Here is an 11,530-nt window from a genome sequence, read left to right as displayed (position 1 = left end):
GCAGGGGTGGGCAGGGGAAGGGGTAATCAGCTCTGAAGCGGTTAATTTTACTGGCTCCTAAATTGATCAGCAGTGGTACGTCAGTCTGAAATGAACTTGCCTTGTTCAGTGGGGTTCTAAGACAGCGGAACTCAATCAGCAACGGGCCACATGGTTCAACGCCGCAATTCATCCTGCCGCGCCTCTGAAAAATGGGAGGTGACAGTTCATTTTGCCAGTGACAGTCTGTCGGTCTCGCTCACTGCTTCTCCCGTCGATTACACTGCTGAGGTGAAGTGGGAGCTGTGAGGCACCCTCGCTTTGTATTCCGCTCAGCTGAACAGGACAATCCGAGGATCAAAGGTGGAAAAATCTCCCCTAGCCCAACTCCATCCTGTTCTATTCCCCCGACCTCCAAAAGGCTGGTGAGCGAGATCCAATAACCAGGAGCCTCCTAGACGTCCTGCTTGCTGCTTCTGTCTCTTTTGGGTTAGCATTTATCCTGAGCGGTCGGGCCTCTTGCCATCAATGTCTCGGTGCGTGCTGAGGAATCCACATGACAGAATGGCAACGCGCCGCTATGAAACGCTAAATTTGCTGCACGCTTCTGGACAGGATAATATTTCAAGCAGCGGGGCTCTGTGAAATGCGTGGGATTCGAGCGTAGGTTGCATTCTACGCCTCCGCCATTGTGTGGAGGCAGAGGTGGAAAGGAAGGAAATAGAGCTGACAGGCCGAGAGGATTCTGCTCAGAAGCTTTATCTTTAGCAATCCCGTAGCTCCTTCGAAGAGCCTAGTGGGTAAATCCCACAGCTCGGAGCTGGCGTTGGGGTAAGCACTGGCAGGCCACAGCATAATAAGGCCTTGTGGTTAAGGCACAGCAATAAGCCTCAGTCGATGTAGGTTCTGCTAGCGTAGCCCGGCAGACCTAAATTCAGCTCTTTGCTCTGACAGAGACTTCCTGTGTGATCTTGGGCAAGTCCCTTATCTTCTCTCTGTCTCTGCTCCCCATCTCTAAAAGATGGGTAATAGCACTGCCCTACCTTATACAGCTGTTGCGAGGATCAGAACGTTAAAAGCTTGTAAGGCGCTCGGATACTAAAGGTATGGGGGCTGGTTAAGTATCCTAGACAGTTCTGGCTCTGCCTCCTTCTTGCTATATGAGCTTGGGCAAGTCACCTGGATTCAAAATTGGCTGCTGGTTAGTCAGTTGGTGGGTACCCAGTTTGAGACACCCAGGGCCTGACGTTCAGAGGCATGGAGCCATCGGCAGCTCCCCCTGCCATTGGTTCGAGTTGGGTGCACAATAGCTCCGGAAATCAGGCTGTCAGGGTCTGAAGTGGGACACTCTAAATGTGTGGATGCGCTTGATCTTGATCTTTCTGTGACTCAGTTTACCCACCTGGGGAATGAAGATAAACTCGATCTGCGTCACATGAAGCTAAAATGTATTAATGTCTGTAAAATGTGCTGAGCTCCTCACTTGAGAAGGCCCTGGACAAGGGCAACATTATTAGTTGAGCATCAGTGACCAAGGCAGGGCACTTATTTCCCTTGCTCTAAGGGAGGCCTAGTGGATAAAGCACTGGACTGTGGATAAAGCACTGGATAAAGCACTGGATAGTGGATAAAGCACTGGATAAAGCACTGGACTGTGACACAGTAGCCCATGCTTCAATTCCTGCATCTGCTGCTGGGTGACCCCAGACCAGTCACTTCATCTCCCAGGGTCTCAGTTTCCCTAGCTGTAAAATGGGGATAATTATACTGCCCTCACTTTGGGATGTACATATGAAAAGCCCTAAACAGCTAGCTATTAGTATTATTCACCTTATTAAAACTCTTTGTAGTCTGATATTTATTCCTCTCTGCTTGTACGTCTCTCATATTGCTCTGCATCACCCTTTGAAGATTTTGTGCTAATCCTATCATGTGTTTTCATAGTAACACTCCATCAGATCAGTGCTCCAGCTAACCACATGTCCTATCTTGGACCAGCTGTTTTGGAGAGGAATCCCCGCAAAAGGCAGTTATGGGGTAAACTGCCCCTAGGGATTGTTATCTGCTAACCCCCAATAGTTAGGGGTTGGCTTATGTTGTGAAGCAGGGGAGTTTATATCCCTCCTAAAACCCTTGGTTATTTTTTTACATATTTATTATTATAATTGGGTGATTGTGTTATCTGTAAATGTCTAATCTTTTTCTAAATCCTGCTACGCTTTTGGCCTCAGTGACATATTGTGGAAGTGAGTTCCAAAGGTTAATTGTGCAGCAGGTGAAAAGAGTCTCTCTCTCTCTTTACTGCTTTTGAACATGTGAGTTGTGAATCCACATCCCACTGCACGTAGGAGGGGAGGAGTGGCTTTCATCCCAAACCACTTCACCAACCAAAGCTCATCCTACCAAACAGCACTGAAATGGGCCCACCTCTGGGGTGACATGGAAGCAATCAGCCAGAGCACAGTGGCAGGGAGGAGTCATTTTAACCAAGGACTTCCAGGATAACACCAGCTCTTACAAAAAGTGTCATGGAATGGGAGAGTTAATGTTCATTACATGACCTTAGTTTTTTAAGGTCTCAATCTGTTTGTCTGTTTTATATTTTGAGAGTTTGAGGGCAGAGAATATTCCTTTGCAGGGGCACAGGAGCTAGCACACTACTAAAACCAAATAAACATAATAAAAAGAAAACCCACTCGAAACTGCATGGCGCTCAATGTGCGTGCTTTGGAAAGTGAAAGTCTCAGTCACCCCTGCAAGGAGTAAAGGTGTAGTTCCAAGGAATAGAAGAAGGTCACAACGGATGCTTAGCCAACTAAGTTATACTTCCCAACACTGGTGAATCCTGCTGTGGGTGTGTGGCCCTTATTGTATGTAGGGACTGGGAGAATGACCCTGAGTTAATGGACTGATACGTGAATCCTACGACGTAGAGAAACTGTAAACTTCCTTCTGGGGCTGATGGAGATACAAAAGAGAGAGCAACAGTTGTTGTTCTTTTTATTTCCCAAGTAACGGGCAAGATTATGACTTGTACCATTACCTGCCAGGCTTAAAAGCTTGGCTTCGTAGGAGAGGAAAAGTTCTACCTTATTACAGATGCTCAGTACAAGTTGGCACTAATGGTTACTGTTATCCTTTACAAAGGGAACAACCCACACCTTGTCCTGGAAGCAACCTCAGAAACAGGTGAGCTGGTGATTGCAACTGAAGACAGATACTCAACTAAGAAAAGAAAATGAAAACAAATATAGTCCACCACTTACCACCACCACCAATACAGGCCCAATCCATAAAGACACAGTTGATACATATGCCATGAGCACCCAGAACGCGGTCCCACGTGCATGTCCCAAGAACAGCCTACCCAGTACACATCCACATCCTGCAAACACCCGCCGTATGCATATCTACTCCTCAGCACATCCCATCAATGTCCATGCCAAATGTCTCATAAGAAACCCCCCTACCTTAGGGAGGTTAGGAGAAAGTGTTTTGATGCGTAGACAGCACTGAGGTTTTTGATACCATTCCTTCCTAATGTACGATGGAGATAGGCCCATTACAATGTCATCGTTGGGTAGCTAAACAGAGGAAGAATGAGACCCTGATTAGACAGAGCAAGGAACAGAGGACAACCACTGCCTCCAAACTTCAACCCATGAAAGCAGGCGACGTGTGGCAGGAGCTATAAACCAGATCTACAGGGGTTAGCTGGAATATTATGAATATTCCAAGGTGGAAGACAGGATCCAAGATCCCCTTGGTGCCGAAAAACGGGGGCAGATCAGCAGCTCTGGGAGGCTGGCACTATGCACCACTCTCCTGGAGATAACAAGTTGTCTGTCAACGTGAGGCAGCTCGGGTACATGTCGGACCACAGAGCTCCCACTAACGGAGAAATTAAACCTGTCTGCACACACCAGTCCCAGTGCTCTGATTACATTTACAGAGGTTGTGACCTGCATTCTGTCACCATGGAAACCTCTCATGCTGCCAATGTACAGTCAGGTTGTTTCTGTGGGCGGTTGATATTTAAAGGTAAAGAGGCTTCGCTGCTGTAATATCGAAAGCCGGGGCACCAAGTTTACAAGCAGCCAAGTGGCAAAATTCATTACATTCCCCTTGACCCCGCAGAGTCTCAACTGGCAAGTAAGTCCAGGAGACAGATGGCTGGAAAGAAAGAGAAACAAAGGACGTTCACCTGTCTGTATTCAAGCCAATCTCGGTTTGCTGCGGGACATGAAGGGAAAAGACAGAAGTTCTGATCGGTGTGCAGTGAATTCTTCATGCACCATGCAGCGCTTTCCTGGATCCATCAAAGTTTCCTGTTCCCCACCAGGGGTGCTGGAACAATTTGTAGAGTGGGGTGGCTGAGAGCCATTGACCCAAACTGTAAACCCTGTGTATGATGGAAACCACTTCAAGACAGCACCCTCAGCAGCCCTGGTTTCAGCACTAATGCCACCCCCCCACTCCAAAAAACACTCTGCTTCCTGGGGCCACCAACACACGTTTGCTCCTTCTCTCCACTCCTGCTAATTGATGCTTTGATCTTGTTCTCCCTCCCTCTCCAGTAGACACTTGGGGCTCAACTCCTCTCCGGTGTAATTCTCTTGACTTCCGTGGAGTGGCATTAGGGAGGGATATGGTCGTTGGCTCTGTGACGTGCTGGACCTCCTCAGAGCGTGGGCCCTTGCTCCCAAAGACCTCTCCTTCTCCTGTCGGCTCACACGCCGTGTGTTTGAGCCACCTGGGGGTGAGTGGAGCACACCACGGTCCTGCAGTATAAGGGGAGTCCCCAGTGGAACCCGTTACAAATACCAACACAGAGAGAGAGCAGTTTCTGGGGCAGGAATTTGTACTCGGCCATGGCTGGCAATGCAGCTGACTGATGTCAGCTACTCACACAGGCGACAGACACTACCTGACAGGCAACTACTTAGCTTCCAATTTTCTCTGGTATAAAACTACTCGGTTAAGCATTGGAAGGGGATGCAGTGAAGGTAAATAAAACTGACATGGGACCCCAGACCCTGCTTTCTTTGCTCCACTCTCAGATGTGATTCTCTGGTCGCTTGGTGGAAGACAGAGTAGATCTGGGTATGGTGGTAGGGGATGAGTAACAGGAGCAAAGCATGCCTGCTGACAGGTGCAGGTTGCTGGGAACTGCCGCAGAGTCAAGTAGGGATGGCGAGCAATCATGTGGTTAAGGGACTTCAGTGAACTAGGTTCAATGCTTGACTCCTCCACCGACTCCCTGAAATAATAAACAAGACAAAAAAATTTTAGCCTGGACGCTGCCCTGTACTTAATTTAGTGCTGTGGGGTCCTTTGAGAATGAGAGATGCTAAAAAGAATGAGCTGGTGCCAAAGGAAATCTGTGTCTCAGATCCCAGTCAGCCCTTTGAATTTATCTTCCGAGAGAAGGGATGCAGAGCTAGTTGGGGACTGTTCTTGTTTGTATACCAGCTCAGAACCCCCACCCCCCAAGTCCAGGCTGGGTATGGAAAGAATTATCTTGAGTAGGGTTGCCAGAAGAGCCAGGCGTGGGAGATCAATTGGATCAGGAGGAGGCCAGGAAGAAAAGGCACCAGTGGGAATCCCACATCAGCTTGCCCTGTATTTGATATCTGGCCTTTGTCACTCTTTCATTTGGAATTGTAAACCCTTGTAATCCCAGCAGTTTACCACTCCATTCCCTTTCATGTGTGCATCCCCCAAAGCCATGCAAATGCAGAGGGAGGAAGGGAGAGAGAGAATGGAGCAGAGGGGGAACCCTCCTGGGATGCTGGGACACTTCTCCGCTGCCCGCTCTTTCACCTTGAATCACCTCCCTTTGCCCTGGGGCCAAGGGTGAAGAAACTGGGGCAGGAGTAATTTGAAAGTCAGGGGATGCACGACAAAGGAACAGACAAGGCACTAAAAGAGACGTGACTCAGCGGGAGAGAATGACCGAAGTGCTTTGGGTATGTCCATACTGCCATCACAGGGTGTGACTGAAGCTTGGGAAGACAAACCCGAGCTAGGTTCCATTTCGCTAGCTTGGGTACCAGAGCAGTGAAGCCACAGCAGCACCCAGCTTCAGCGCCCAGAACCCTGGACAGCTAGCCTGTGCTGCTGCGGCGTCATTGCGCCACTGCTAGAATAAAGCCTGTTTGAGGATGTCTACACAGGCTGCAATCAGCTAGGGTGGCCAGGTGGTCCAATTTTCAAAGTCCAGTTGAAAAGGGGACCTAAGTGTGTCCAGTCAAATCTACTGACTGGACACCCAAAGTCCGTTTATTACAGGAAGGGAGGTGCCAGGTCATCACCTGCACCAGCCCCTACTCAGCCAGGCCCGCCACTTACCAGCATCAGGTGGCTGCAGCTCCCAGCCCTGGCTCTGCAGGTGAGTCCCTCCAGACCCAAGCAGACAGGAGGGGGAAGAGGAGTGAACAGGGGCAGGGTCTTGGGGGGAAGAGGTGGAGGATGGGGGGCCTCAGGGCTATGGGGGGAGTCTGGCACTCCTGCTGGAGTGTCCAGTTTTTAAATATTACAAGTTTTCAACCCTAGAAATCATACGCCGTGACCGCAGTATGGACAGGCCCTTAGGACACTATGATGATCGGCACAATAGATTCCATTGTGTGTGCTTTACAGACAGGTATTAAGGCAAAGTTCCTGCCCCAAGTAGCTAACCTCACAAGCCTCAGTGGGAGAGATGCACAGATTAGATTAGATAAGGAGCACTGGAGGAGAGGGGAAAGATACAGAGGAAAAATTAAAGATGAAAGATGGAAAAGAAAAAGCCCTTTAGAGAAGGAAGCAAAAAGGTGAAGGATCTGCACAGCTGGGATTCCTTTGACGAGTAAAGCCAGCGAGGTTGGTAGTAGAATACATTTCACTGCATCCACAGGTCATTTCTAACTCACAAACCGAAGAAGTCAAAAGCTTGTGTAGGGAGCAAATTGGCTCTGGTGAGGGGAGACAGCACCCTGCGCTTCTAGGTCATCAGGTCAAATCAAGCCCAGGTGGGTAGCTCAAAAGTTGTTGACCAACTGCGGTGGCCTAAGTGAAATGAGTTTGCTGAGTCTCCATGCGGGTCGCAGGAGACCTGTGCCCGCATGGCAAAGCCACCTCCACAAATATACACTAATTGGTTACTCAACAGAGACGCTAAAGACTGAAAGGGCCATGGAGACTGAACTCCCCTCTCGCTGCTAATGATGCCAGAGGTGACGTGTGGTGGGGGGCATGCAGGGTGATGTTCCCCCCCCGATTTGCTGCCTGGCTTGTACTGAGCATGCTCAGTAACACTGCTGAAGCCGGCTGCCCTCACTCTGCCCCCTCACTATCGGCAGGCAGGGGTCGTCAGGTGGCCCTTCCAAGTCAGAATAGAGTCGCATGGGTAAAGTTGTTTAGGAGACGCTTGCACTGCCACTCTCCACGGTGGAGCCATTCAGCAGTGGCCTATGGATACGTAGGCTAGGAAACACCGTCTCGTGGCTGAAACCCTGGAGTAGTACTGAGGAGATCTGGGAGTTTATTTCCCAGCCTGGCTGCAAACTTTGGGCAAGTCACGCAAGTAGACTGGAACCAAAGAATATGATGGTTAGTATTGATGAATATCTACCTATCCTTTCCCGCTGTTACTGCTGTTGATGGTTTTCCCGTGAGGTTGTCACTCCACGCTCACCCACACAATTCTTCCTATCTGCACACAAGCAATCCCTCCCCTGTTCCACAACCCCCCCACCACCTCCCCCCGAAGGCTCCCTGTCTATTCGCAAACAGGGCCAAATTCTCCTCTCACCGACCTCCATTTCCACCAAGATCACGCTTTTGTCTTCACTGGAGTTACTCATGATTCTCCACCAGTGCGAGAGGCGATCCAGGCACTCGGTGTGTTGGCTGTTCACTCCCAAAGAGACCGATACACCACAATCCAGGGCTACTCACTCGCATATTGTTTACAACACACCCGCCTGTGCACAGTGATTTCTGTTTGCACACACACGGAGCGCTTCACGTTTATACCCATACACACCCACCCAGGCGGCTCCCTTTGGCAGGAAGCATAGACTTTGGCAGAAGCAGCCTGTGTACATTATCTCGGCGCGCTATCCATTACTCATTATCCCTTGTTACTGCTGTTGGCAATCAACTCACTTTCCTTTTCATTTAGCAAATGTAGACAGAGAGGTGCTGCCCTCTGATTTCATTACAAATCACTTCCAATTCAGTGTCCACCCTCCGCTGAGGTGGGTAGCAGTAATTCGGTAAACTGGGGTCTTTTCTTTTTCAAAGCGCTATTTCCTTTGAGTCCTACGAGACTGCTCGTGCACTCAAAGTTTGCTGTGTGCTTGGTGCTTCACGAGATCTCAGACAGAGTGCTCAGCACTGCGCAGAATGGAGCCCTTTAAGAATAATGCATCGCTCTATGTGTCTCTAGGTGGAGACTCAAGCCAGATGTTTATTTAGTTAACCCACTGGGTAGGGCACTGGGCTGGAACTCAGGAGACCTGGGTTTGATTCCCTGTTCTGTCACTGGTTTGCTGGGTGATCTTCAGCAAGCCACTTCCTCTCCCTGTGCCTCAGTTGCCCTGCTGTAAAATGGGCATAATGTTATTGACCTCCACTGTAGAGTGCTTGGAGATCTATTAATTAAAAGTGTAAGAGTTAGATATTATTATTGGTTTAGAACTATCCCTGAAGTGAGGCCTTGAGAACAGTAATGAACCTGGCCCTTATAACTGTTCAAATCACCTGCCAGGATGATGATATAACCACAATAGCACAGATCCATGGTCATTTTTCAAACAATGTTCTGCACCTGTGGGAACGTTTATCCTTTGATTTCATAAGGCACACATTTTAATCATACTTTGCACTTACATACCATAGCATCTTTCATGGGAGGCTCTCCAAGCACTTTACAAACATTCACTGATTGCTTGGCAAGCATGAAAAGGGAGGGACACTTGTTGTACAAAATGATAGGGAAGAAAGATACAAGCTCCTGGAATTTAGGAGTCTCCTGTACTTCTAGCAAATAAGACTGGCAATTAACCTCACTCATTTTTGTGTTTAATTAGTAGCAGAATCCATCCAATATCCAAGTGCACAGATAAAGAGCTTGTAATGCAGTGTAACATGCCTCCCCTAGTATCAAGTTTAACTGTCACAATAAATACGGGGTTGTCATGCAATCTTGGCAGATCATCTTGCTTTTCTGGGGAGTGCTTCTCTAGGGAATGGCAAGCCGAATCCCTGAGACGATGCCGCACAGCAGTGAAGAGAATGCGAGGGACGAAAACAGAAATGAACGTGTACTGGGGGGACAAGTGGCTTGCTCACTTCAATGGCTCTGCCAGGGTGAAGTGGCAGCAAAAACTGACAGCGAACTGACCTATGATCCATGGTGCTGTATTCATCTCACAATACGTCTGCCTCCAGGGCTGGTTGAAATTTTTTCATTTAAACTGTTTGTTAGTGGAAAAAAATGTTTTTATGAGAAAATTTCAGTCAAAAAAGTGTCTGCTTTCCATGGGATTTTTGGTTTTGGTTTTTTTTGTGAAAAAAAATGTCATGCTCACAACTTGAAATATTTCAGCTAAAACCCAAAATAATTCAATTTGGAAATGCTGCTGCGGTGCATGGGAGCTGTAGTCTGGTTGCCTCATGGTTCCATTCTTCTCTCTGGGCCAGGCTCTCTGGCCAGACTACATCCCCCATGATGCACCAGGGCCAAGGATTCCTCTGCTGTATCATGGGAGATGTAGTCTGACCAATGAGCCCATTTCATAGAAAATGGAAGCATGAGGCACAGTGGCAACATATCCAAATCTAAATATTTCAGATGAAATAGTTTTATTTTTGGCCAAAATACTGCAGGCTTTTTGGTCAACATATATATTTTTTTAATTTCTGCCAAAAGAAAAAAATGAAATTTTCCATTGTTGTTTTTTTTCCCACCTCTAAATGCCTCATGTGTGCCCCAAACACAGAGCTCCAGCCCCACTTGTCTTCCAGACCAAATCCTCCTTTTTCATCACTTTGCAAAGAGATTTACAGCGGTTCTCCTATTCTGCTGACCCCTTCACAAGAGAGAGAACATTTAACGGACCCACTTCTCTTTCCAATTGCCTCATTTGGAATCTCCGAAGTATTTCCAGCTATGACTCACATAAGGGTCCAGCAACATAGTTTTGAATGCCATTAAGATAAAAGCCTGCATTTCATTAAGTGAAGATTTGATAAGGTGGGTAGGGTTACCAGGCAAGGCACGAATTCAATGAGTATGAAAGCTTCACTCCTGTTAATAAAATCAAAGAGTACATCATAAAAGTGTCCAAAAATGGCTGAACAAATGAAGTAGAGTAGCATGATGGATGGAGGTTTATGGCTATTAATATGAATGGACTTTCTCTTGATATAGGGTTTGGAGTTTGGGGTAACACACAATTCACAGAGAGAGGCCAAAATTGGAACTTCACATCTGAATCTTTTTTTTTTGCAGGGGTTGGATTCAAATCCCCAGATCCAAATTTGTCCCCCAGTGTTGGTTTCGGATAGACCTGTTTTCCGGTTCTGATTCAGAAATAACCAAAATCTCCCAAGATCAACTCTTCCTGTAGAATTACAGGCCAGAATCTTGCTTGTCCCATTTTGGATGGAAATTTCACAAGGATGGCACATGAAATTTCATTACCGTCAAGCCTGAAGCGGAGCCCTGATTCAACTTCAGACTCAATCCCCAAACCTTGATCTAAACCAAATCCAGATCTGAGCACTCATGTCTAGAGCTTGTGTCTAGATTCTCCATGGTCCCATGTCTTTAGCAGTCATTTTGCACCGGTGCAAAGGGGATGTAAAATGCTACTATTTGGACTAGCTAGCACGGTACACTTTACACTCACCTAGTAAGTCAGTACACAAGATGTAGCAACGTGGAACTGGATACTGAAGAAAGTGAGGAAAATGAAGTTTAGTAAGAGCTGAATTGATCTGGGCCATTCTACCAAACTCCCCCAAACCCACCTTTCCAGCAGGGTAGCAAGTGTCAACATCCTTCATCTAGTGAAATATTAGGTGAGAAGCATTGCATCACTAGGACAAAAAAAAATACTCATTGGCTGGTCGGGTGGTACCTTCAGGGAATAACACTGCTTCCAGCCGCCTCCGAAAACGATCATTTCCAGATTAACCCTTTCGAGGGTCAGTGGCTTGCATACACTGAGAGAAGCCATTCTCTAGTGGTTTGTCACGCCCTTTCCTTCTCTCTGCCCCGGCATGGCTGGACGTGATCGTATCAGAAGGGGAGTTCTTTGGCGTGGAGCACTGGGATGGATAACAGAGCCCCTGCCAGGTGAGGGAACAGAATTGTGAAGCCTCCTAGCCAGGGACCCGTGGACCCAGGCACTTGATTCCTTTTACAGCTGAGTGTGTGTGTGTACGTACGTCCTTCCATTTAGTGAACGGTGTACAATTCAAGGTTAGATTAAGGTTAAATGGGCCTACCACCCTCCACCAACATTTTCCCCCTCCTGCCTCTGTCAGGATATAAAGT

This window comes from Mauremys mutica, chromosome 25, assembly GCF_020497125.1.
Source record: "Mauremys mutica isolate MM-2020 ecotype Southern chromosome 25, ASM2049712v1, whole genome shotgun sequence".
Classification (NCBI taxonomy): Eukaryota; Metazoa; Chordata; order Testudines; family Geoemydidae; genus Mauremys; species Mauremys mutica.
This window is presented reverse-complemented; position numbering follows the sequence as displayed.